Here is a 25441-nt window from a genome sequence, read left to right as displayed (position 1 = left end):
GTTTCATTAGAGCGTTTCTGTTCAATGCATTGACAGCTTTAATGCCAGCGTGTGTGTATGTGTGTGTGTGTGTGTGTGCATGTGTGTATGTGTGTGTGTGTTCATGTTGCAGTGTTAGTCCTGTAGAGAGCGGTATTTGGTTTATAGAGTTGTTTTATAGAGCGCGCGCTGTACGCTGTACTGTACATGAGCGCGCGGAGGGAGGAGCGACTCACGCGCCTCTCTTCATTTCTCTCCGCTTCACGTCCCAATAAGAAGAAGAAGAAGGAGGAGGAGAAGAAGAAGAAGAAGGAGAAGAAGAAGAAGAAGAAGGAGAAGGCGAGCACACACACATATAGACACACAAACACACACACTGACTTTCTCTGTCTCTACGTTTATTCACGCACCGAAGTGTCGGCACGCCGCACCCTGAGCTCGCGAGCTCGAATACAGCGCACTCTGTCTGGATACGGGGACCGAACACACACACACACACACACACACACACACACACACTTCCCTCTATCCTCTTGTCTTAGAGTCGTCATTGCTGGGAAACATTCGGATCTTCACGCGGTGAGTCGATTCTCTCTTTCCTACTTCTACACACACACACACACACACACACACAGACACGTGCACGCGCGACCTTATTTATCAACTCCCTCCGAGTGCACGGGCGCTCGCGCCAGCCTTGGGGGTTTTGACAGTACTTAGCATGCATGCTAGCAGCTCGGCTAGCCAGCTTTACCCTAAACTCCGACTGGCACACACACACACACACACACACCACATATACACACACACACACATATACATACACACCCACACCAGCACACACCAGCGCGCGCGCGTGATTCTCCAGCTCTTTGGACTTGCATGTTGCATTTTTAATCGGATGTTACAAAAAAAAAAAAGATGGATGTTTAGAAAATGCACAGCTGTACTAGGAAAACAGTTTAACCCCCTACACACACACACACACACACACACGATATTCCACCTCTCTGGATTTCTTCCTTTAATCCGTGAGAGTTGAAGTGGAGCTCGCGCCATGTGCAAAAAAAAGGGCGACTTTGTGTTTTTAAAAGCAACACACAGCTGCACTAGGAAAACAGTTTAACCCCGTACACCCACACACACACACACACACACACACACAGCCACCTGTAAACAATGTTTCCTTACGCGAGCTGCAGCTTGCAACACATTCTATCTATCTATCTATCTATCTATCTATCTATCTATCTATCTATCTACATGTCCCTCCATGGGATTCTGTGCTGTTTGTGTTTTTACATTTTATTAATCAGAGAAGTGTTGAGCACATGATGAGATAAGAGGCCTAGTTACACTGTATACCTGATTATTATACACAAATATGCCGTGCACTATTGTTTACTTAAAGGTGTGTGTTAGTGTGTGTGTGTGAGTGTGTGTGTGTGTAAATATACACAGCGTAAACGTACATAGTGTTCTACGAAACAGAAAACGCTACACCTCGTATTTGTACACCTGTAGAGTGCACCTGCATGGTGGGGCAGCTGATAAACTCGCAGCCGGGTCGTTACAACCCAAAGGACACAGGCATACACAGCAGGAGCGCTGACATAGAGTGTGTGTGTGTGTGTGTGTGTGTGTGGTGTTGCCGTTGTTGCTGTTGGGGATTTAAACACAGCGTTCACCGCGTATCGTGCTTTATTACACACACACACACACACACACACACACACACACACCCACACACCTTACTGGTGTAGGTTTAGAGACTCATCGTTTTTCATGTGTGACGTGTTTATTTTTCTTAACCTTCATTAGTGTGTTTCTGATTGCAGTAGCAAACCCATTAGATATGCGGAGGTGTTTAACACACCAATTACACCTGATACACTCGTACCAGCACCACACACACACACACACACACAATCATGTCAGTGTTACTGTCGTACTGAGAATAATGGTATACAATGTCATTGTGTGTGTATATGTGTGTGTGTTTGTGTGCTCTACAAATGTATGTATCTGTAGGCTTAGCTTAAACCTTGTGCAATGTTCTGAGATGCTTTTCTGCTCACCACGTTTGTAAACAATGATTATTTGAGTTACTGTAGCTTTCCTGTCATCTCGTACAAGTCTGTCCGTTCTCCTCTGACCTCTCACCACCTACAGAACTGCCTAAGATCACATTTTCCCCCATCCTGATGTTAGATGTGCACTTTAACTGAAGCTCTTGACCTGTATCTGCATGATTTAATACATTGTGCTGCTGCCGCATGATTGGCTGATTGGATAATTGCATGAATGAGCAGATGTTCCTATTAAAGTGAGTGTATATATAAATGTGTGTAATTAAACTATACCACATTCATTAGTAGAAACAGCATATGTGTGTTTGTGTGATTTTCATTTACTGTTGGTTTGTTTGCTTTACCACACATTTTTTTCTTAAATAATTTGTACATACAGCACACACACCCACACACACACACACAGACACACATGTATATAATATATATATATATATATATATATATATTTCCTGTCAGTGTTGTGCTGTACATTTAGTTCTTCTGGTGCACAATGTAAAGAAATGAGATACAGCTGACACACCTTTGGCAAACATACACGTCACGTATTGCATACACACGTATAGATATGTGTTTCTATAGACTAGTTTATCGCTGCAGTATTTCTAAAAGGAAAACCGTTTTTCCACGTTGGAATCAACTAAAAGTTCCCATAAGATAAGATAACAAAAATCCCCACACTACAGTCGTACAATTCTGTTGTACAATGAACTGTGCTGTGTTGTGTTTGTCGTATTTCCATTGACACCTGCCTTACAGATTGCAGTTACGCAGCTGATTATTGGACTGTTGTTGATATATTGTCTTTACTGAACACTGCTGACGTCGGACATGTGAGATGGTTGGACATGTGCACGGCTCGCTCCTTCCCACAGTATCCTGACGTGACCTGTAACTGAGCACATGTGACCTCTCCTGGCCTTTTTCCAAGCTATACAAAGTGCATGCACTGTGAAAAAAAAAGTTACAGGAGCTCAGGAATACTGCGTCCTCACGTCCCTCTTGTCCTCCTGTCTCAGCTCTGATGGCTTTCATGATGTCGAGCTTAAATCCCTATTTGTGTAAGTTATTTGCGACTTTCCTTTTTTTACCGTAATGAATGCACCTCCAGCTAAACGTTATTGTATTTTTAAATACGCCTGCATCTGCAGTGTTCGTCTTAAAGCTGTTACAATTCAGGCGGTGTAATTTGACATGAACGTGACGTGACTGTATGTGCTGTGTGCATAATGTGTGGATTATTATTACATTATGAGACAAAGAGCCGCCTGTTGAATGGGGAGCGTTAATGATTCATACCTGCTATTAGTTTCAGCATTTTGATTCCTTCCTTAGGGAAACGTTTCACACCTTTGTTTAGCGAAGGTGGACGTTCACACTGGAGGTGTGTGTTGAATGTTTTTTCTTAAATTCTCTTGTAAAAAATCCAACAGCTGCCTGCTTTCAAAGGAATTCGGACCAATCCCATCCACACCTGCCCTGATTATTTATATATCCATGATGTTTTCTAATGTGCTTGGCTTGCATGATAATGACATAAAACATTTTTCACTATCATTGTGAAGGTAACTCTTTAATAATCCTAGTTTAAATAGAAAATGAAAAGAGATTATGTGTTTTTGTCATGCTGTAATTTTTTTTTTTTTATCTCTGCTGACATGTAAAGAAATGAAACACACCAGACACACCCTTGAAAAATAAGATTGTTTTACTTCTACAGTAATATAATGTAGGCATTGAAGACATTGTTTATACAATATATAAGGAATAAAACACTTGTGGGTATGCTGTTATAGGAAAATAATCAATGACACAATACAGTGTTTTGTTCCTCTTATACTACTGCAATTTGTCAACGCTAATCATGTTTTAGTTTTATTTATAAAAGAACAGCATGTTGTGCTTTTTATCTGTTTATTAGATTAGATTAGATTAGATTAGACTCTTTCACATTAAAATATACATTTAAATGTAACTTATCTATAAATGTAAACAGTGATTACATACAAGCCATACACACAAATCCCTGTGTAAGGTGTTACTGTAGGACTGGCAACATGTTAGAACGAGGCTGTGATTGGCAGATGCACTAATGTCAGAGCTGTTGTTGTAAAAAATTAATCAACACCTGTGGTATAAAGTGGGATATATTGCGCAATATCTGTTACACACTTCAAAACATTGTCGATAGCGCTGTTTACGAGAAGCGGGCTATTTAAAAATATGAGCTGTGTTTATATCAAAGATATCGATAAGAAGTGATCAGGATGAAATTATCATGATAATATTTTTTCTTTATTTAGCACTTTGCATTTTTAATTCAAAAAGACGAAGTGTTTCACACATTCGAACGTTCGAAGGGCAAAACAAGGCGACATAATGTTTATTTGCACCCAGTGAGCACATTGAGCTAAAATGAGTTATATTTCTTAACGAGATTATAGGGTTGCTGTGGCAATCCATTCCTCCAACGACACTGAGAAAAGAGACACGGACACAAACTAATGAAGCCTTACTGCAGGACTTTTGCATGTGGTGTTGGTTTGTGTGCTTTAACACTCATTTTCTCTGGAAATAATTTATTATAATATTAATGCGCTGTAAATTTGTGTATAAACGTGCTGTACGTTTATACACTCTGCTGGCACACCATATAAGAACCGAGACATAACACACACACCCTCGGAAAATAATACTGCTAATATTTCTAAGGTAATATACCGTATCCTGTAGCTATCAGTTTCTAATCATTAATACTTCTTTAGGCTGTAACGTTACAGAACTAACATTCCTTCAACATTCTAAAAGCACTCTCGAGTGTTGTATTCCTTACGTGATTAATTGAAATATCTAGTTCGAGAGCTAGATAGGTTAGGTTAGTTAGGTTGTGTCGTAGCCTCTGTGAACTCCACGTCGTAGAATTCCCCACTGACAGACACGCCCCCTTTCAGCTGAGCCAATCAAACGCTCCCGTTTACTAACAGCACTCACCTGTTGCTCATTACCTCCTTATGCTGCAATCCATTGCACTTATTCCGAGTTCCAGTCTAAAAGCGTTCCAGTGCTTCGGCTCGGAAAAAACACGGATGCCCAGAGCAAGGTCATATATTTGTACGGCTGGTGTCTGAATTTGAACATAATAAGAACATCTGCATGAATTATTTCTGCGCAGTTAATGATGAGAAAAGACAGATAATGCAGGTGAAGTGTTTTGAGTGTTTAGGTTGAAATCGGCGGAATTATGTTACAAATCTAAACTTACAAAGCTGTTAAAATGCATTTGTGTAACAGAAAAGCTACATATCAAGTAAGATCAAGTTTCATCAAGTAGAAAATAACGCAAAGGGAATTCTGTGTACTGTTGACCGTGTGCCGCTGTATTATTGTTGCTACATCGTGCGCGTTTCTGTCAGAGAACTCGGGCAAGGTGGATGATGCTCGAGTTCACGACTTGGAATTTCGAATTGAATGGCCATTGCATTCCAGTGCACTTTTCCATGTCAGAGGTCTGGGTTTTCCCTAGAGTACAGTGGATTGCAGCATTAGTTTCCTGCACAATGCTACGTTCAAGGTCAAGGTTGTAACTCCGACCTCTGAATATTAAAAACCAAAGAAACACCCCAGAAAAACACCCCTTCAACTCGGAATTCCTACTTGGGAACTCAGGACGGTCTCCTCAAATGACGTTATTCCGAGTTCTGACCGAGTTCTGACTGAGATCATTTGAATGCAGCATAAATGCCCCTTATTTGGACACTTGGAAAATGTAGTACTAAGAATTCAACAATGCTGCGAAATATAAAATGACATATGACATTAGGTTAATAGAGAGTTTTCATATTTCCACCTCTCTCTTTGTCTCTGTGTCTCTCTCTCTCTCTCTGTCTCTCTCTCTCTCTCTCTCTCACTTTCTGGAAAACTGTAAAAATGTGTAGTGTGTTTGCGCTCCTGGCCCAGGAGGTCGTGTGCTGATAAATTCAGTCCTGTTCCTGAGCAGAGCAGCTCGCCTTATCAGCAGCAAACTTTCTGTACCGTTTCAAAGTTCAGCCTTGGTGGCTGCCGTCACACGTCCCCAATCTCGTTACACACTCCGGCAGGAAAGCAGGTTAACAAGCTCTGCTTAACACACATTACTGAATTACGTTAACAGGTCACACTTTGGGAGGTGAGGAACCGCTTCTGATGTTGAAAACAGCAATTGTAATGAATTCTGATTTTCAGTGTCAAGCTTCAGTGTCTCGTTTGGGTAGAAACCAGACTTTCTGTAAAAAATCAGACCGATTCTGGGCTGATTTTTACAAATTTATTGGTTTATCCCCCATCCTTTGAAATTCAAGCAATAAAAATTCACGTGAAGCTCTCAGATATGGGCTGATGTGTTTTTCGACCAAAAAAAAAAAAAAATCTATGTTGAGATCTTAAAGTTAATGAGCCGTGCAGTATGGATATCTCTCTTTTCCCTTTTCTCCCTCGTCCCGCTTTCTCTGCTCCGCTTTTATTACGAGCCGTAGCAATAAAACGTGAATGAACAGCTGGAGCTGCTGAAAGATTCAGTACGAGTGCGGAAAATGTATCGTCTCTCTTCATATCGGTTTCACTGGCGTGATGAAGACGTCGCTGGGTTGCGTGTAAAAAGTGCTAATGTTGCCTCACGTCTGAATAAATGAATTATTTTAATTCGTTCAGGGGCCTGTGTTTTAAAAGCAAACACTGTAAATGAGCCTGTATATAATAATATTTGGAGTACAAAGATCATATCAGCGGATAATATGACAAAAATATCATATCACCAGTGTTGCCATTTCTACAATACACGATATGTATCATGACATGTAGGTTTGCGAACAAACTACCGGCAACACAGTATTGTTGTACTTCAAAAAAAAAACTGGATTTGATGATATTTTTTATTTAATATTTTATTTTATTTAATTGCTATAAAGAGGAAAGTGATACTAATATTAGGACTGGGCAATATGACTTTATAATATTGACACTGTGATAAATTGTGCCACATTACAATTTTCTGAGATTTTATTTTCTAGAATTTTTCAATGTTTTTTTTTTTATAAATTAGCCGATATAAATTTCTGTTTCACACTGAAAAGGAGGGAAAAAATAAATGCTGTAACTAAATAAACACTTTACAGTTAATCAGTATAACATTTAAAATCGACCGCTTCCAATCAGTTTATTAGAACAAGGTATCACGATACTTTAATATATCGCGATACCTCAGAGTGTATATCAAGTGTATATCATATCATCATATTGCCCGGCCCTAATATTGATCTCACTTTCCTCTTTTATAGGCAACGTATAAAAATCAAAATGTGCAGTTTTAGGTTAGTTACGGCTCTAAAAATGGTTGTTTTGTTCTGGGTGTTCTGTTTTTAAGCTTTTAAATGTTAGTACAAAATTACAGCAATATTCAGCAGCATGGACACAAACATTTCCATAATATTAGTAATATTGCAAAGAATAAGTTTTCTTTAAGTTTTTGTCGATCATCTATAAGTCCCTGTGAACGAGCAGTTACTATAGAAACGCTGAAGTATTAGAATATATCACCAACTTCTGACCAATCAGATTTGAGAATAAATCATCACTCAAAAAAAAAAAAAAAAGTAAAAAATGTAAATTTGCCTCCTCATAGCTGATCATAGAATGCTGGAGTTGCCAAAACAGATTAAAATCGAAGTGATGTTGCTTCTTTCTCCTGCTAATAACGTGTCCGAGGTCTTGATGGGGCGTTTGACGTCACGTGTCCGGCGTGACTTCTGAATTCAGAATTTTAGTCGACTCTATCTCATTCTGAAATCCTAAAACTCTTCATTTCAGGTGCTCTGAGGCTCTTTGATGCTTTGTCTCCTGTCACCATCAGGCAGTTGTTCCTGCATGACTGCGGTTTCCTGGAGTATGAGAACTAACACACACACATACACACCCACACACACCCACCCACACACACACACAAGACTAGCTCGATGGCCTTGAGCTGCAAAATAATAACACACAAAGCAGCTGTTATCAGGCTGTGTAACTGAGAGGCTGTTCTCGTAGCTGCACTCTGAGATTATTAAGCGCTCTAACTCGGAGACGTGCTCCGCAGCGGGGCCAACCCATTGCTCTTTTTCCCTCCCATTGTGCTGATTTACTTTCAGTAAAAACGTTCTTATCACGTTCAGTGGGTGTGTCTCTGTGTAGAGAAAAAGCGTGTTTGGTTGTTTAGTCAGAGGCGCAGAGATCTGAGATCTATAACCAGCCGCGTATGTTTGGCTCCATGTAACCACAGCAGTTTTTGGCAGTACGTTTTGTAGCTATTTTCAGCAGCCCGAAGCTTTAACTTCTCACAGTGAAACACAACATCATAAAGACCCCCCGGGTATTAAATCCTTCATTGCTGTGTGGATGGCTAGGAAGAACGATCTCACTTATTTTTATCATTCTGCGGTTTGGAGCAGTTTGAACTGCATGCGCTATCGCTTTTATGTCGCTCTGAAAGCACTCCATAATGTCGAATATCATCATTTTAAAATTAATTTTAGTGGACTTTTAGTCAGGATGTGAGTTACTGAGCAGTGTCCACAGTAATACAGAAACCACTATCACTATTTATGTATCAAAATGTTTTAGATCCAAGCTGGAAGCCAGGAAGTTTACATCATTTCCTAATTTCACAGCTACTAGGCTAAGGCATTTATTGTACTGGGAACTGTTTTCACGTTCTCTCTCTCTCTCTCTCTCTCTCTCTCTGTTTTTTTTTTTTATACAATAAAATACAACCCGACATTAGACCTCTGCGATCTCTGTGCATCAGTGACCCAGTCAGTTCTTTTCCTTTTATTTTTTTCTCACTTATTTGTAATAGTTTTGTAATTATATCTAATTTCTAATCATTTATTATGGTGTCAGTTTTGTCTAAAGTATCGAAAATTTTTGACACATTTCTTGCTGTAGTTTTTCAGTAATGTCAGTGCCGTTTGCAGCGTTAGCGCCCCCTTGGGTAAAATCTTCCTCTTGCTAAATCTGAGTGATTGACTTTCAAGTCATTCACTCATTCACTTTTTGTGTTATTTTAAGTTCATAATATCTACAGAAAGGGTTGTGGACTGGCAGACCACAGTCTGGATGCGAAAATATTTAATATTTAACGCACAGTGGACCGAACTAAGCCCAGTTCCATGCTGATCAGCGTATGAAAAAAAAAAAAAAAAAAAACGGTCCATAATTCAGCGAGTCCATTTTTCTAAACATGAACCACCGCGGCTTCTGTTGCAGATGTTCAGTTGTGGTTTCTCCAGTCACATGATTTAGCTAGCAGAAGCTCATTGGACCAGAGACTAGCTACAGGAATAGAGACATTAGGCTTTCAGAGATCTTTTCGAATGTTATTTACCGTCTCTCTCTGGATTAGTGAGTTAATGGCACAGCTCGTTTAAAAAAAAGTTGCTGATGAAACAGAATGTTTAATGACGATTGAACAGATTCAAACAGGTCTGTCTCAGCTGTTGGCGCTTGTCAAACATAGTAACGTGAAGCACCATTATGAAACAAAACAACCACTTCACATTGTCTTATTTATATCCGTAAACTAATCACTAACGTTTAAGCATTAAAAGGAAACTGTTTTCCCCGCTCTGACATGTTAGTTGCTTATCTAGACCTTCATAAGCAAGGAATTTGATATAACTGAATCTTCACAAATGTTACTTGAATTCAGGTATTCGGAACAATGTTCTCTGTAAAAGTCATTAATCTTTACAGAATTGCTATAAAAAGGTGTAACGCCATCTGTATCTGTATCTGTATTTGGATTCAAACCTAAAGTGAGTGTGGTCTAATTAAATACCTCTCAATTAAATAACATATACAGCAATGTTAGCACACTGACCAGCTCTGTTTCTGTTTAAAACTTTCTGCCGTCTTTGTGATTGTTTTCATGGGCTGCATCTTAAATCAGAAACCTTACATTGAAGACTATTTACTAATCAAGAAAATCCAGAAGACTCCTACTCAAACCCCGCAAGGTTGAATGACTGTATTACGGATTTTTAAAATCCAAACACTAAACATATGTGGAAAATCAGTTAGTGTATTTACTCAATGACGGTCTGTAATAGTACACAGGTATGTGATTTGAAACACAGCAGTAGTTTGTTTAGCCAGTTGCAGACGCAGTGTCACATGGTGCTGTACTGCCCCCGCTGTTTACGATGGTATTGCAGCACACGGACACGTAACGTTAATTTCTGAGGATGTCCACAAGCGACACTCCAAGCCATGTTGCGTAAGTAAAATCAAGCCTTAAAGCCTGTCTCTTCATTCTGAGTAACGCATTTGTATTCGGTTACATCCCTAATTTTGATATATATGTAATATGTACAGGAATGTGTCATGTCGTTTAATCCCGTGCAGGCAGTGAGACAGTTCGCAGGTCAGTTTGAGTTCAAATGTCACATCCATAAGGCTGGAATTTGCCCCACTCGGATTAAGTGGCCCGACTCAGACAGAGGCTCGGCACATTCATAGAGCAGACCCGATAATTGATTTGCAGCACTCTGGGTCTAATAGTTTGCCAGACAGCCTATTACATTTCCACCATTTGGAATATTATCTTTAGTAATAACTTCAGTAGATAATGTGCACTGAAATGGATGAAGGGAGATTTGGCAGAAAATCAAAAGCCTTTGTGCTAATGTAGGCGTCACTTTCTGCCGGTGTGGGGGGAGACTAATGAGCTCTGAGAGGAAAAGGGCGCCGGGAAGACGCGTGTGTGATTTGTGGTGAAAGGGGGCTCTCAGGGGTTAACGCTTGCATGCAAGATCTTAGCGCAGACTTTTCTTTCAGGGATCCCTCACGCCCAGTCGTCTCTCAGCTGAAGCTTCCTGTTGAGTAGATGGTCTTGGCATGAAGCGGTTAAAGCGTTTGTATCATTCAAGGCACCCTTGATTGCTGTACAGCGTAAAATGGGCCATTTCTACATCGCTAATGGACTTCAGTGCCACTTTACATTCCTACATCCATTCCAGATACCTACACCACTGCTGTGTGTTTACACTTAAAACACATTAAACGTGTTTATATTGAAATATTAGTGATTGTGGTGCTAGTTTATCAGTTAGTGCTGTATTTTTGGTATTCATGTGAGAACTTAGCGGTGGTGTGACTTGCTAATGTCATAGGGGGATAATGTTAATGCTAGCGCAGTTAAAATGGAACAAGGGCTTTTTTCCTCGCACGTCATTTTCCAGCAACTTCATATTAATGAGAAATCCAGCATAGAATTCGTGGAGATATTGGCGCAAACTCTGGACTCAAAGGCCCAGAATGCATTGCAGCTATACGACGCTGAGTTACGGCAGAGACTCGGCTTAGTTAGAGATTTACGAGATGACGAGCGCGATGGTGTTGATGGTATTATTAGGATGAAAGTTGAAGCTTTGGAATCTGATCTGTCTGAGCAGAGTATACAAATGAGGAGATGAGAGAGCTACACAGACTCAAGGACTTAAACGCCGCTGCATCGATCTCTTTAGGTAGTGCATGGCATTGTGGGTAATGTCGAAAAGTTTATACTAAACAAGAATGTCAGAATGTCATTACATATGAGCAGATGTGAGCCTTTGTGTGTGTGTGTATATGTGTGTGTGTTTAACAGCATAATGAGCAAATTAAGCCCTGCGCTGTTGTGGTTTGTGATTCTTGTTAAGGCTTTTAGAGATTTCCTTCTGCTTGTGCATTACGACCAAACCAGAATGATCTCCATCTTGGTTTTGCGATGACTTGAACAACTGTAGATTAACACACACACACACACACACACACACAGAGTATTGTTTATATATATAGTGACATTTAATGTTGTAGTTCCAGCTTGTCTCGTTACCGAGAAACCGCACAGTGTAAACTCCTCTGCCTTGAAGACATCGGAAAACTTTCAGCTCACAGCTTTACTTCAGACTGATACAAAACACTGACACTGGAGACTTCTTTCACAAATGTTAAATAAACATCTCATCACCATATGTGAATGAGCTGTTACTGTAGAAACAATGTTATAGAAAATCATTCAGCAACTTTCGACCAATCAGAATCAAATTCAGCAGCACTGTGATATAAAACAGCACAAAGCACAGCCTCAGAGCTTACACACTTCGGTGTAATGACTGATTGTGCTCGAGAAACCACTTTGATTTTTATCACAAGCTCGCTGGCCCCTTAACAGGAAACAGGCTGCAGCAAACAGCGAGTCCAACAGTTACAAAAAAAAAAAAAAAAAAAAACAGAAGGAAGACTGCACACAAAGCCTTTGATTTGAGCGCCGCATGGAGCCCTGCTCACATTTATTCAGCAATTTCTAGAGTCGTTGCCAAAGCTGGCAGCAGCTGTTAAAATGAATCACACATACGAGCCAATAAAGTCCAGTGGATGGGGTTTGGCAGAGCGGCTGTGAGCAGGTCATATCCGTTAACTGAGGCTGAGGAGATCACAGCGGTCAGAGGGCTGCCACATGGACAGTGAGGCCTGCATGGAGGAAACAGGAACTTTCACAAGAGCAACACACACACACACACACACACACACACACACACATGCGCAGCTTTGTTTGTTGACGCTGCCGTAAATTCTGGATTGTGTCTTTCGTGAGAGTGCTGTGTAGATCCTGATGCACCTGTTTCGGCTGCCTTCCACAAATATGGTTGTGAAACGTGAGAAATTGTGCTGAATTTGTGTTTTTTTAGACTTATAAAGACACAACAGGCGCTCATGCAGGTGTAACTTGCTGGTATGATTAGCTTTTTTGTCTCTATTTATACACCTTATTATTATATGCAGTAGATTATGGACATGATACAATGAACAATTGGATAAAGCGAGCTTATACCACCAAAACGGCAGCTCGGACACTAGTTCTGGCAGTTAGCACACTCTTCCTAATACGTTACCGTTTCTATAGCAACATAGACATTAGTAACATTTCTGTAGTGGACACTCCATATAATCTACGTCTTATAATAAACAGGTAAAAGAGGAAAGCGTGTATAGTTGTTGATATGGTGAAGTTTTCTTCACCATAATGATGTTTTATTTCACATTTATGGAAGGAGTCTCCAGTTTAAGTGCTTCGTAAGACACGACAGATGAGTTTACACGTTGCACTTTCTCAGTGGCAAGCTGCATTTTTTTTGGCTTATTAACTTCAAGAGCAAGAAAAAAGACTGTTTATAGCTGCTATAATGTAAGTGAGAACAGGAAGTAAGTTGTTTTTTTTTAGTAACCTCTGTCTTGAATGCTAAGGCTGGCACGCAAGATGACGATTTAACAAAACACGCCAAAAATAAAGGTATCTAGAACCACTGAGATGGACAGAATGCAGACGGAAACACGATACAGTGCTAATAATTAACCTGATAAATTCTCAGCTTATGACGTAGTTATTCGTCTTAAAGCGTTTCATGAATTTTTTCAGTAACTACAGTGAAACTAACGGGGAAAAAGTGTGTACTCTGGACCTTACGTTGCAGATTAGTGCAGGCAGACTTGGCGCCGAAGTGTTTCTGCAACGGGTTAAGAATTTCCATTTGCATTTAAACACTTTCTCTTGGCAGAAGTTTGTATCCAAAGTAACTTACAAATGAGGCCTAATGTAGAGTGCAAAGCCGTTAGAGTCTCTAAATGTGATCGAAGTTCTGCAAGAGCAAAAGATCAAGAGATCTAGCTGAACACACTCACACCATCAACACTCTGGTTTATGCTTCATTAGAATTGCTTTTGGAAAGAGTCTGAGATGAAATTCAGAAAGCGCGGAGTATCCGTAGTGTTTCAGAACAGTAGGAGGATTTCAGCTGTCCATCATAAAAAGGGGGCGGGGCATTAAATAGCAAGGCGTTCGAATAAAATGGCAGTGCTTCGGTCTTAGCTTTTTGCTGTGGCTTCATCCGAGGAGGATTATACAGAATCAGTATACAGAATGAAAGCTCATTTTTACTCATTGATTCGGAAGGAAAAGCACCGAAGTAAGAAATAAAACCACTGGGGGTGTGATGCAACGTGATGTGTAAAACTCCGCTGTCCTGAAGATGTTACAAAGCTCTGACCCTGGAGACTCCTTCCCTAAATAACATTTATAGAAAACCTCAACATATCAATGATTATGATATGCTTATTATTAGTCTAATTAGATTATGTAGAGTGTACACCATACTGTACAAGTGCCTGTGATTGAGCCATCATTAGTTGTATAGAAACTATCTTGTGGTTTCCTGCTGCAATACTGTGAGAGCTGCTGTTACAGAAAATGAATCAACACCTTCTGACCAATCAGATTTGAGAATTCAAAGGCACTGTGATATAAACTGTTTTAATGACCGAGTAGCAGAGAAAAAAGAAAAAACTGCTTTGTTTCATAAGACTAGTAATATGGTACAGTCATTTATATCAATTGACTAAAGTAATTAAATCATTTAGTAATAAATACAAGCACTGGCTAAGAGAACTTAATAGAATAAATATGTTAGAATTTACCCTTTAAATAGACGAGCTCCGGCTTTTCATGAAGCTGTATACTGTAACACTATAGAGCAGCCTTATTCTCATGCATCTGCGTCCTTTAATTAAAGACAACCTGACATTCTGGAAGTCTAGACAAAGCTTTTCTCGGTTCTCTCCAGCTGGGACTTATTTTCTGCTCTCTCTTCACACTCACACAAGAGACACCAAATCCAAGTCGCAACCAACCACAAGCGCTGGAGTAAGAGCGGGATACAGGCACTCATCACACAGCACCATTTTAAAGAAACACCATCAGTTAAAAAAAAAAACCTCTGTTACAGGATTATACAGTCAGCAGCTTGTAGTTTTATACCAGAGCTTTTCACTCACACCTCATCACGGTAGTGTCTTATAAACATGTAATAGGAATAATACCCCTTAAAAAAGATACCGTACAGGAATATTACGCAGATATAACACAGGATTTTCAGCTTATTTTCCTGTAGAAATACCTGCAGGAATTCTGTGAAGGAAAAAAAAAGTCTATGCAGGAATTATATCCTCCAGGAACTAGGTCCTGCAAGTGTATTTAAAACACACACACACTTCCTGCAGGACTATTGTGCAGGACAGATCTGAACTTCTGCACGACACGGTGTTTGTAGTTTGTAGTACATACAGGGGAAATAACTTCAGTACAAAAGCAAAGTATTTTCACAAATGAATTGTTTTATTTATTGGAATTATGTCACATGATGACAGACTGTAAAGTTTCGGTAAAGTGTCCAAGCCAGAGTGCAGTTCACACCTTAAAAAAAAAAAAAAAAAAAAAACAGAATGAAAAATTAAGAAGTTATTTTGTACATAATAAAATCAGCCATGTTTGCTAGACGTGATTATGAGCTAACATTATGCTAACCGCTGTGCGTAAATAATAAAAGTAGCCGTGTTTGCTAGTAAGTGAGCTAGCCTATAGCTAACGGTTAACCGCTGTGTTACAAATACATAACAGAAAAGTAATTAAGTACATCATTACGCTTAAAAGGAATTGTTTAATAAAAGTGGGACTATACCTCTACGGACACACGGCGGTTGGTGACGTTCGAATCCCTGTGCCATTACTGTGCCCAAGAGTCACGTCATCTCAGTGAAACGAATCGTTTCTCGAAAAAGATTCATTTTCTGGCCGTTCTGTCATTTACATCGTTACGCCAGAACATGCAAAAAGTGAGCGTCTTTTTTGTGCATTGTGAATGACTCATTGCATCATTTACTCAACCGATTCGTTAAAACTCTGAGCTGTTCACGACTGAAACATGTCTTACTATCCTAAAATGAGCATGCCTACATATCTACTGAAAGACTTCAGAGTGTTGAAGCAGCGTGTGTTTTACCACTCAAAGCAGATCTACCATTTTTTCATCCATTTACAGGAAATAAGAAGTTCCCTCAGGTTAGAGTAAGTGCTCGGGAACTTTATTTTATTTCTGCAGGAGGTGTGCAACAGGCTCCTTTCTAAAACTTACAGGAATATCCTGCACAGTTTGTCGGTGTGTCCCGCACGATTTCATCATTCCCGCAGGATACCAGCAAACATCCTGCAGAAAAATGCAAATCCTGCAGGATTCCTGGAGGCTTTTTTTTTTTTTTTTTTTGTAAGGGACACTTGTAGGCATGCAGTTACAGCAAAATAATCAATAATAGCGAGGTGTGATGAAGCGGAGTTACTGTTCCTATTTCGAGGTTGATTATTTTCTAATAACAGCACGTCCTGAAGAGTTTTCTTCCTCTTATACCACAGCGGTTTCGCAACAATTCCCTTTTTTTAATTAATTACAGAATGACACATTGCTCAGTTCATTCATTTATACTTGTGGAACATAAATAAAACAAGTGGATTTCCAAAAAATATATGTTCTGAAAAGAATAGTTTTCTGTCCAGAACTGTCTAATTAACTCTTATATAAAAATATCATAAAAAATATGATATATTTATCATAGCAGTTATTGAGAAAGTTATTATCAAAATGTAAACAATTATTTTTAAAAACCTGTTATATAATTTCTAAAAACAAACATTTTGGGTAAAAGTCACATTTGAAAAAGAAATTGAATTAATGTGTCTAAGATGCATCTTATTGTGGTTGAAAGATTTACACTTAATATACAACGTGAAAAACATTTCTGTCCATATAGCATAATTTAATATTATATAAACAATATATGATAAAGATTGTTAAATAAAGACTATCCTAAAATTATAAGAGAATATTTAAAATTGTTATACAAATATATTTTAAAAATAGTATAAAAATTTGTATAAAAATAATTTTTAAAAATGATAAATTTATATTAAAATTTTATTTAAAAAATTAGAAATTTGATAAAGATTTAAAAAGTATTACAAAAATTATTTTTAAAATATGATGAACAATTGTAATAAAGACTATTATAAAATTATAAACAACAGATTTAAAAGCTATTGTAATGTTATATATTACAATAAATATTCTTAAACTTGTTATAAAGACTATCATACAATTATATAAAAAGATAAAAGATGAAAAAAAAATTATAAAAGAGTTTCTTTTAAAATACTATAAACCTAGAAAACTATTTGGCTCCTAAATCCTAAATTGGCTGAAGAATTTTAATAATCATGATTTTAGCATATTATGTTGCCACAGTATCAGTAACATACGTTGACACACACCAGTCAGTGTGTGTGTGTGTGTCGTGTGGAATTAATTACTGGTCCAGCTCGGATGTTTCTCATGGCTTGTTGAGTTAAACGTTGACATTTTGCATGTGCACATCCTGGCTGTTTGTCAGCTCTGAATTGTTTGGCAGTAGCTGAAGGGGTTATTTTGCAATACACAATGCAAAGAAGGAGATGCAAATAACATGCAAATGAGTGGCTGGAATACGTTTTTTTTTTTTCTTTTTAAAGAGTGCAGGAGTTTTGTACATTGTGTACACACTCACGACTGCGAAAAGCCTCAGATACTCAAATCACTTTATTCACTTTTCTGCTGCGATGGCTTGTCTCTGTGAGCGGCTGCCAAAGCGCATTCCTCATGAGTGATATCAATCTGGGATTGTGAGCATCCATTAAAAAAAGTCATTACTTTAAATAGCACGTATCATGATAGTAAACATTACTCAAAGCATTAGTAATGGTGCACAAGAGACAGAGACAGCATTCATACTTTCTGCATCTCTTAAACTACAGAAAATAAAAACTAATACGCAGAAAAATACTTTTTATTTTTTGTCATTTGTGATTATGAAACCAAACAGACTGTTTATCTTTAAAAATACACCTTCATATTTTTCTATGGGTGTACAAACTTTTGCACTCAACTGCCCTTTAAGCCAGAGGTTCACAATTTTTTTTGTTGCCAAGGAACACTTTGACTTACAGCTGAGTGCAAAAGTTTGCACATGCCATGTTTGGGTTTAGGAAATGAGTCTCAGTAGTAATTGATTGCAAAAGTTTGTACACCCCTTGGTTTCTGAGTGCAGAAACGAAACTGTACCTTTTTTTTGTCTACTTTTGAACTGATATTATTTATTATTTGCTTTTTTTCCCTCAAGTCAAATGTCTGTTTGACCAGTTTTGTTTCTCGTGATAATAACGAAATATCTTTGAAACCAAAAACTCTAAATCTCTTGTTGGTTCAAAATAAATTGATTTTAAATTCCGTCTTCATTTCGTCCTAAGGGTACGCAAACTTTTGCTCTCAATGGTACTTTTAGCCAGAGGTTCTCAACCTTTTTGCGGCCAGGGAACACTTCGACTTACAAGTGAGTGCAAAAGTTTGCATATCCCTGGTTTCTCAGTGAAGAAGCAAAGATGTTTCACACCTCTGTGTAAATCATTTTGTTTTTTTCCCGCTACTACTTTTGGTAACCGTCATTTTGTCCTAAGGGTTTTTGAACTCCTTTTGAACTCATCTGCTCAGGGGACAAGGATCTTGTTTTAGGAAACACCTCTCAGTAACTGATTGCAAAAGTTTGTACCCCCAGTTTTTGAATGAAGAAAAGAAACCATATCTCTATTTTATCTACTTCTGATCTGATACAATTTCATTTATTTCCCGCTACTGTTAATTACTTTTACCACTTACCACATGTTGTAACCAAACACGCTAAATGTCTTTGCCTTGTTCATTTAGTCCTGAGGGTATTGCACTCAACTGTTTACACAAGTACCTGTGTAAGCTGTTACTATAGAAACAATAGCGTATTAGAACGAGTGAATTAATATAAACCTGTGATTTGCAGCTGCGCTAAATGGTCTGCACTTACATAGCGCCTTTTAACCTTAGCGGTTCTACAAAGCTCTTTACATTGTTTCTCATTCACCTCTTCACACACAAACACACACACACACACACACCATGCAAGGCTTCAGCCTGCCATCGGGAGCAATGTGGGGTTCAGTGTCTTGCCCAAGGGCACTTTGGCATGTGGAGGGGCCAGGGATCGACCCAACAACCCGCTCTACCGCCTGAGCCACAGCCGCCCTGACTGACAGATTACTGACAGACTACTGACAGAGTTGCTGTTATAGAAAATTAATCAACACCTCCTGACCAATCAGGAATGAGGAACACACAGACGCAGACAAAGCGAGGGCTGAGAGAAGTCCTTCCAGTCAAGGTCCTGTCTGTTGTAGACACACACACTGTAGTGATTGATATTGACAAGCCAGGCAGCTTGGCTTTGTTGTGTGTGTGTGTGTGTGTGTGTGTGTGTGTGTGTGTGCGCGCGCACGCTTTGGCCTGTGCTTATCTGAGTGATGGGTGATGAGTACGGACTCACAGTTCATGATTAATACCTTATTGTTGCTGCTGACTCTTGTGTATATTCTACACTGCTAATGTTTTGCACATTTTCAGTTTGTGAGAACGGATTTCAGGTTTTACGACAAAATCCACAGCTAGTTTGTTTAATAAACTTGCACCAGAGTTCGAGTTTTTTTTGACACTGTGTCTAGTTTGTTTGAGTTTTCATATTTTTTGCATGTGTTGGTCAGGAATTTGGCCGATGCACTTTAATAGACTTCTTGTTGGTTCTAAGAGGTTGTTTTACCTTCACAAAAATACATTTTTTGTGAGAAAATCTAAATACTACACTTGTTAACTGGCTAATAACCTAGTTAATAACCTACCAGTTTAAGGTTGATGATAAACCAGTTTCTGTAACATTTCCATATGCGCTAATGGAGATATTATCATTTTTCTAGACCAGTTTCTTTTGTTCAGTGGGATGGTAAAATATTTTAGTGCTAATATTTTAGTGTTAATATTTGTGCTAAAAATATTTTAGTGTATTTTCGTATGTGCTAAAAATATTTTGGTGTATTTTAGCATGTGGTAAAATAGTTTAACGTGCTGTAATCTGTGCTAAACTTATTGGATTTGGTCGTTCTTCAAAGCTGTTCTTTGGCAGCAGGACTGTAAGAGTAAACCTGCATCAATGTAAACAGTATTAGATCGCACATGAAGGCGCCTGCACCGATGTGAACTACGAGTGCGAAAGTAAACTAAAATATGTGTATTAAAGTGTATTAAATTCGGAGCTTGAATTAGCAAGTGAGCAAAAATAAGTTTGCAAAATCTTGTGTAAGCATTATGATTTCCTGTCTTTGATTTAATATCCTATAGCCACATTGCACTAACTGCACTGTGAACGTCTCGCTACATTGTGAACAAGAAGAAACAAAACTTTTAATGGCATGTCCAGGCTTCCGTAACATTTGCTTTAGCCAATCACTGACTCGCTAATCCTGGTTTTAAGTCTCAGGATATCTGCTCTTTCCAGGCGAAACAGGAGTACGCCAACCCCAGTTACAGTTCTCAATCCAGCTATGCTCCTCAAGTTCTTGAAGAACCCGTTTAAAATGATTATAATTAGTGAAAGTTGTATATGGCGTTTCATCTTTAAGTGAGGCACGGAGGTATTGAGAACGTGGAGTAGTCTTGGAGCGTTCATATCTGTCAAAACAAACTGAAATTAGAAAAAAAAAGTTCGATTGTTCCAGACCAGGCAAGTCTGACAGCACCTTAAAGTCAAGAAATCAGAGCACTCATCGTTCACTCCGAGTTTAGCAGCGTGTGTGAACATGGTTCACAGACATTGATCCACTTTTTCCACTGGACATAGTTTTATCCTCATATTGTTGTACATGGAGATCCTACACATCTTATAGTATAAGCAAGACAATGACCAGACATGACCTGAAAGCAAATAAGGACATATAGACGGTATAGATGTCCCACTGCGAGCGGTCAGCCGTCTCCGGGTCATGTTGGACGTCACGTTTCCTTTTAAGTGGCCTTTAAAAATGAGTTAGATGACTTCAGGAGGCCCCCTGCAGTGCGAGCATGAAACACCTCAACCTTACAGATCCTGTTTTCTGACTTCAACAAGGGGAGTGGGAGAAACAGGGGGCTGAGTGGAAGGGAGGGAGAGGTTTGGGTGGTGGGGGGGAGGGGAGTGGATACAAGTCATACATCTGAGGTGCATTCCTTTATCTGAGCGTGGTGTCTAAATGGTGTCCAGCACTTACCGCCTCCCGCTCTGGCTCCTGCAAAGAGGTGAGAGCTGCGAGCTATTTGACTTGGCATGCGGACCGGGCGGATGGGCCTCATTTTGGCTTCCACCCCAGCGGATCAGTCATAATGCTGGCCAGATTTCGTGTGTGAGTGCCTTTAATATAGCCCGTGTTCCTGCGGAGCTTTGGGAAGATGTGAGCCTCATGCTGGAGTAAAGGGAATTTCCTTTGTCTCAAAGCATTTTACGGTTTCAGAGCCGATCCCTGTGTGTGGATGTCGATCTGTGGAGGTTAGAACCTCAATTTTCGTACTGTTGGACCATCTGATTTGGTAGAAAAAGGGAAATTAAAGTCGTAACTGTAAAATAAATTAACGTCGTATGAACTGCGATACCTGATATTGCTTGCCCGGTAACAGCCGGTAGTCAGGAAGCACTGCTTTTCCGCTGGGCTTGTAAAATCCACTGCTTTGCTCATAGCCTCATCTCACACAGCAAACAATCTTAGATGACCATCTGTAGCAGCTTCACACGTGTGTGTGTGTGTGTATATGTGTGTGTGTGTTTGGGGGGTGGGGGGGCTTTGGGGGAGTTGGGGGGTGAAGCAGTCTGCATTTTTTTCACTGCGCAAGAGAACGTACCATCTGCAGGCAGTTTCAAGCCAATCTCATAGATCGTTTGGATTCCCTGCCTTATATCCTGTAGCTCTTTTTTCCCAAACTTTTTATTTTTCAACCAAGATACGTGACACTTTTATCATCTGTTTTACTGTTCAGTGTCATTGCAAAAACCCAGATTATAACATGGAGAGATTGAGTGTGATCGCTGAAGAACAGAGGATGGCTTTTGATCCAGATAAATATTTTGAAAGAGCATCTACCTCATGGAGTGCTGAAACTTGGCCTGTGAAACCCTGTCACACAAAAACATGCCAAAAAAAATAATATTAATCTACTTTAACGTCATTTTTTTCTCTTCATTTCAATAAGGTGCAATCCCCACTTTAAACTTTATATAGATTTATATTTTTACACTGATTTCCTATGAGACATTACTAACCTTTGCAGAACCCGTAACACTGTAATTAAAATTCCAACTTGAATTCTTTCTTTATTACTGATTCATTATTGAAAAACATTGAATACTTTACTCTTAGGCAACAAAAAATGTGTCATTTTCTAAGTTGGTTCTACATGGAAACTTTCATTTTTCAAATGGTGTACGCTTTTATAAATGGGTTCATCAAGAGCTCTTTGGATGGCTGGAAGTTCTAGCTTTCTAAATAGGTTCTACTTGGAGCCTTTTCTGAAAGAGAAACCTCCGGTTACGGGCCTCCCAGTTGGAAAGACCAAAAAAAAAAAAAAAACTGTCTAGATGTTAGTGTTTCTTTTTGTCAGAAAGTAAACACTTTTAGAAAAGATGATTCACAAATTCTTTGGATGGTTAAGAGTTCTAGCCTACTAAACAGGTTCATTTTCTGAAACCATTCTGAAAGGACAAACCAAAAAAAAACCACTTTAAATTTCTAGATTTCAACATTTCTTTTCAAAGAGTATACTCTTTTATTAAAAAAGGTTCCTCGAGTTATTTGGATAGTTAACATTTCTAATATTCTGTAGAAGTTCTACTTGGACCTTTTTTCTATTGTAGGGTTCCACATAGAACCTTTAAGCGTTCCTCTAAAGGGATAAACCCAAGAACTCGTTGGAGTGCTAGATAAAAATTAGAGAAGGGTTCCTTTATAAGCTCATGAAAGTTCTACAACCCTAAGCAGAAGGGTTCCTCAGGGCTTTAAGCTTTGGATTTGAATGTAAACTTGCGATGAAATCTTGCTTTTTGTGAGAACCCTTAAAGGTTCCTAGAGGAGATGTTAAGTTTCAAAGTAGAACCTCTTTAGAAAATGTGAACTGTTAACTTTCCAAAGCACCTTTGGTGTTACTTTTTATTCCAAGAGTGTATGGTCTAAAAAGGGATGATGCCTAGAACCATGAAGTCTTCTTTTGTTTGTCCATTTTAGAAATGATCGCATGTAGAACCCTTGTAGAATGTTTTGATGGCAGTTGCTCTGCTGCTTTAATTAGAGACACATCAATTGGTCATGGTAAATATCACAGCTAATGATCAGACATGATTTAATTGGCTACAGTAATGTCAAAATGTGTCATAATGTCATTGTTATACGATATCATTAGAACGAGGAGGGATAACTTTGATCTGGACTGGGCTTAAAATTTTGTATGAGCTTCTGCTTCAGCCGCTCGCTCTCTTTGACTACTCGTTCGTTCATGAGCTGCTGAATTTCAGCCCCATCACACACAAAACAGCAGGATAACACGGGCCTTGACTCTATTCTTTCGCTTTTCCTCCTTATCTTTTTTTTCCCTGTCTGTATGAGACCACTCGGTGTGGAGATATCGAACTCTGCTCTCAGCTATACTTCGATTGAATCCCCGTGGCCATGGTAAGGCCAGAAACCAGTAAATGGCCCTGCAGCCTGAAACTTTTCCACTAATCAAACAAAAGCATGTGAGATAACACTGTTGACATTATCTCCACACAAAGTGTTCTGTATTCAGTGCTCGTAATGCACGTCAGTCCTGAAATCCACCGAAATGAAACAGATGCTAAGTACAAGAAGAATATTTTGGTACAATTCCACTGGATTTCATGTTGCATTATCATACTTGCCCTGTGTCTAAAGACACATATTCATCCCTGGCTACATTTGTTGTTGTGATTTACAATTCCAATTGGTCGGAAGGTGTTGATTAATTTTCAATAACAGCAGGTTTATATTAATGCTCTTGTTCTGATACTGTATCACCTGAATAGGAACTTACACAGGGATTTGTGTGGTGGATGCACCAGTGCAGCAGATTTGAAAAGGTGTGTAATTGATGAAATCAGTGTTATGAATCGTTTCTCTGAGGAGCTTTGGAGGAGTTTATTTATGGAAGGAGTCTCCAGTGTCGGAGCTTCTATCCATGACGGTCTTCAGGACAGAGAAGTTTCATGATTTTACACTTTCTCAGTAACATTACAAGTGACATTTTTTTCAACCCACTCCAGAATTCACTAGTTCAAGTGGGTCAGAGCTCAGTTTCTGGTGTTCAGAAAAATACAGACCTCCCAGGGCAAAAAACTGTGCATGTGTGAAAACTTACAAACAAAACTTTTAGAAAATATGTAAAGGTTTCATATCTAAAGCTACCAGCTAGTGTTTCTGGCTACATTCACCAGGCCCTACTCTCATTTGGTGTTACATTTAAGGCCTGGAAATTGATTAACTAAACCCAAGTCCACAAATGAGTACAAATGAACCATCTGTGTTTGCGAGGTTTATGACCCTTAACCCACCAGCAGCTATCTAATTGATTATTGATGCAGTTACAGTGACACTGAACTGCAACCACAGGCTTATATTTAATTTGTTACAGAACCTTGATGAAACTATTACAACTATATTTTCATTTTTTTCTGTGAAATCAAGAAAATAAAACTCTGCCGTTTAAAACTGTCTGCTGTCTGGTTTGCAAAAATGACGGTTATATGCGTCTGTGTGTCGACTATCAGCATTCGCACAGGAAACTCTCCAGTTTTTATTCCATAATTTTTCAGGACACAATGAGTACTTCTGGCACATTATATAATCTCTATATTTTTGCACCTGTCTTTAATATTATATACCTTACTCTGTCAGGGAACAGAGCCAGATTTAATTCCTATGATATAGATTCAGGACAGAGCCTCAGGCTTTAAGCGCCAGACACTGTGTCACTGACTAATGAGCCAAATCCTTTCACTTTTTCAATGAGACCTGCACTGCTGTACCTCAAGGGAAAAAGGAAAAAAAACCCAAATAGTGTCTTTCCAAAAGTGGTGTCTTGTGTCACTGTGGGAGGATCCAGCATCCATTTAAGTGACCCACATAGTTTAACTTGATCCATGGCCTTCCCTTCTCATCTGACGGTAACTGAGAGCTTCCCCTTAACATTGCCACATACAGAAGGTAACTAAGAGCCAAGTTGCCAAGATGGGTTTCCTCATCACCTGGGCATTTTTAAAGCCGGATGGAGTTACGGACTTGTTACATTTGCGGTCGCAGTAAAACAAAACCACTCAAAAATTCCCCACTGACTTCACTTTTCAAGTCGCATGCCCACACAATGGTGCAATAGCTCCTTCAATTCATGGCCTGTACATCGACACCCTCATGCAGGATGCGTGTCCGGAGATATACAGTAGCACTTGCTATTCAGCGACAAGATCAAAATGTGAAAGTTCACAAGATATTGTTTCGCCTTTTTGGCTTCGAT

The 25441-nt window shown here is 39.1% G+C and overlaps 1 protein-coding gene across 2 annotated transcripts in view; it reads left to right on the top strand.

Annotated features, from left to right (window-relative positions):
- The first annotated feature begins 190 nt into the window (after window positions 1-190).
- Window positions 191-25441, top strand: part of thrab (thyroid hormone receptor alpha b) — a 158111-nt gene continuing 132860 nt past the window's right edge. The window contains exon 1 of one of the 2 annotated variants that reach the window (XM_026915338.3): window positions 191-558. The gene's annotated coding sequence lies outside the window, so the exon portion shown is untranslated. Of the gene's footprint in view, window positions 559-1211; window positions 3131-25441 lie in introns of those variants that run through there. The other variant, XM_053238703.1, reaches the window with a different exon arrangement.

Source organism: Pangasianodon hypophthalmus, chromosome 12, assembly GCF_027358585.1.
Source record: "Pangasianodon hypophthalmus isolate fPanHyp1 chromosome 12, fPanHyp1.pri, whole genome shotgun sequence".
Lineage (NCBI taxonomy): Eukaryota > Metazoa > Chordata > Actinopteri > Siluriformes > Pangasiidae > Pangasianodon > Pangasianodon hypophthalmus.
The sequence above is the reverse complement of the archived record's forward strand: the minus strand, read 5'-3'. Positions and strand labels throughout refer to the sequence as shown.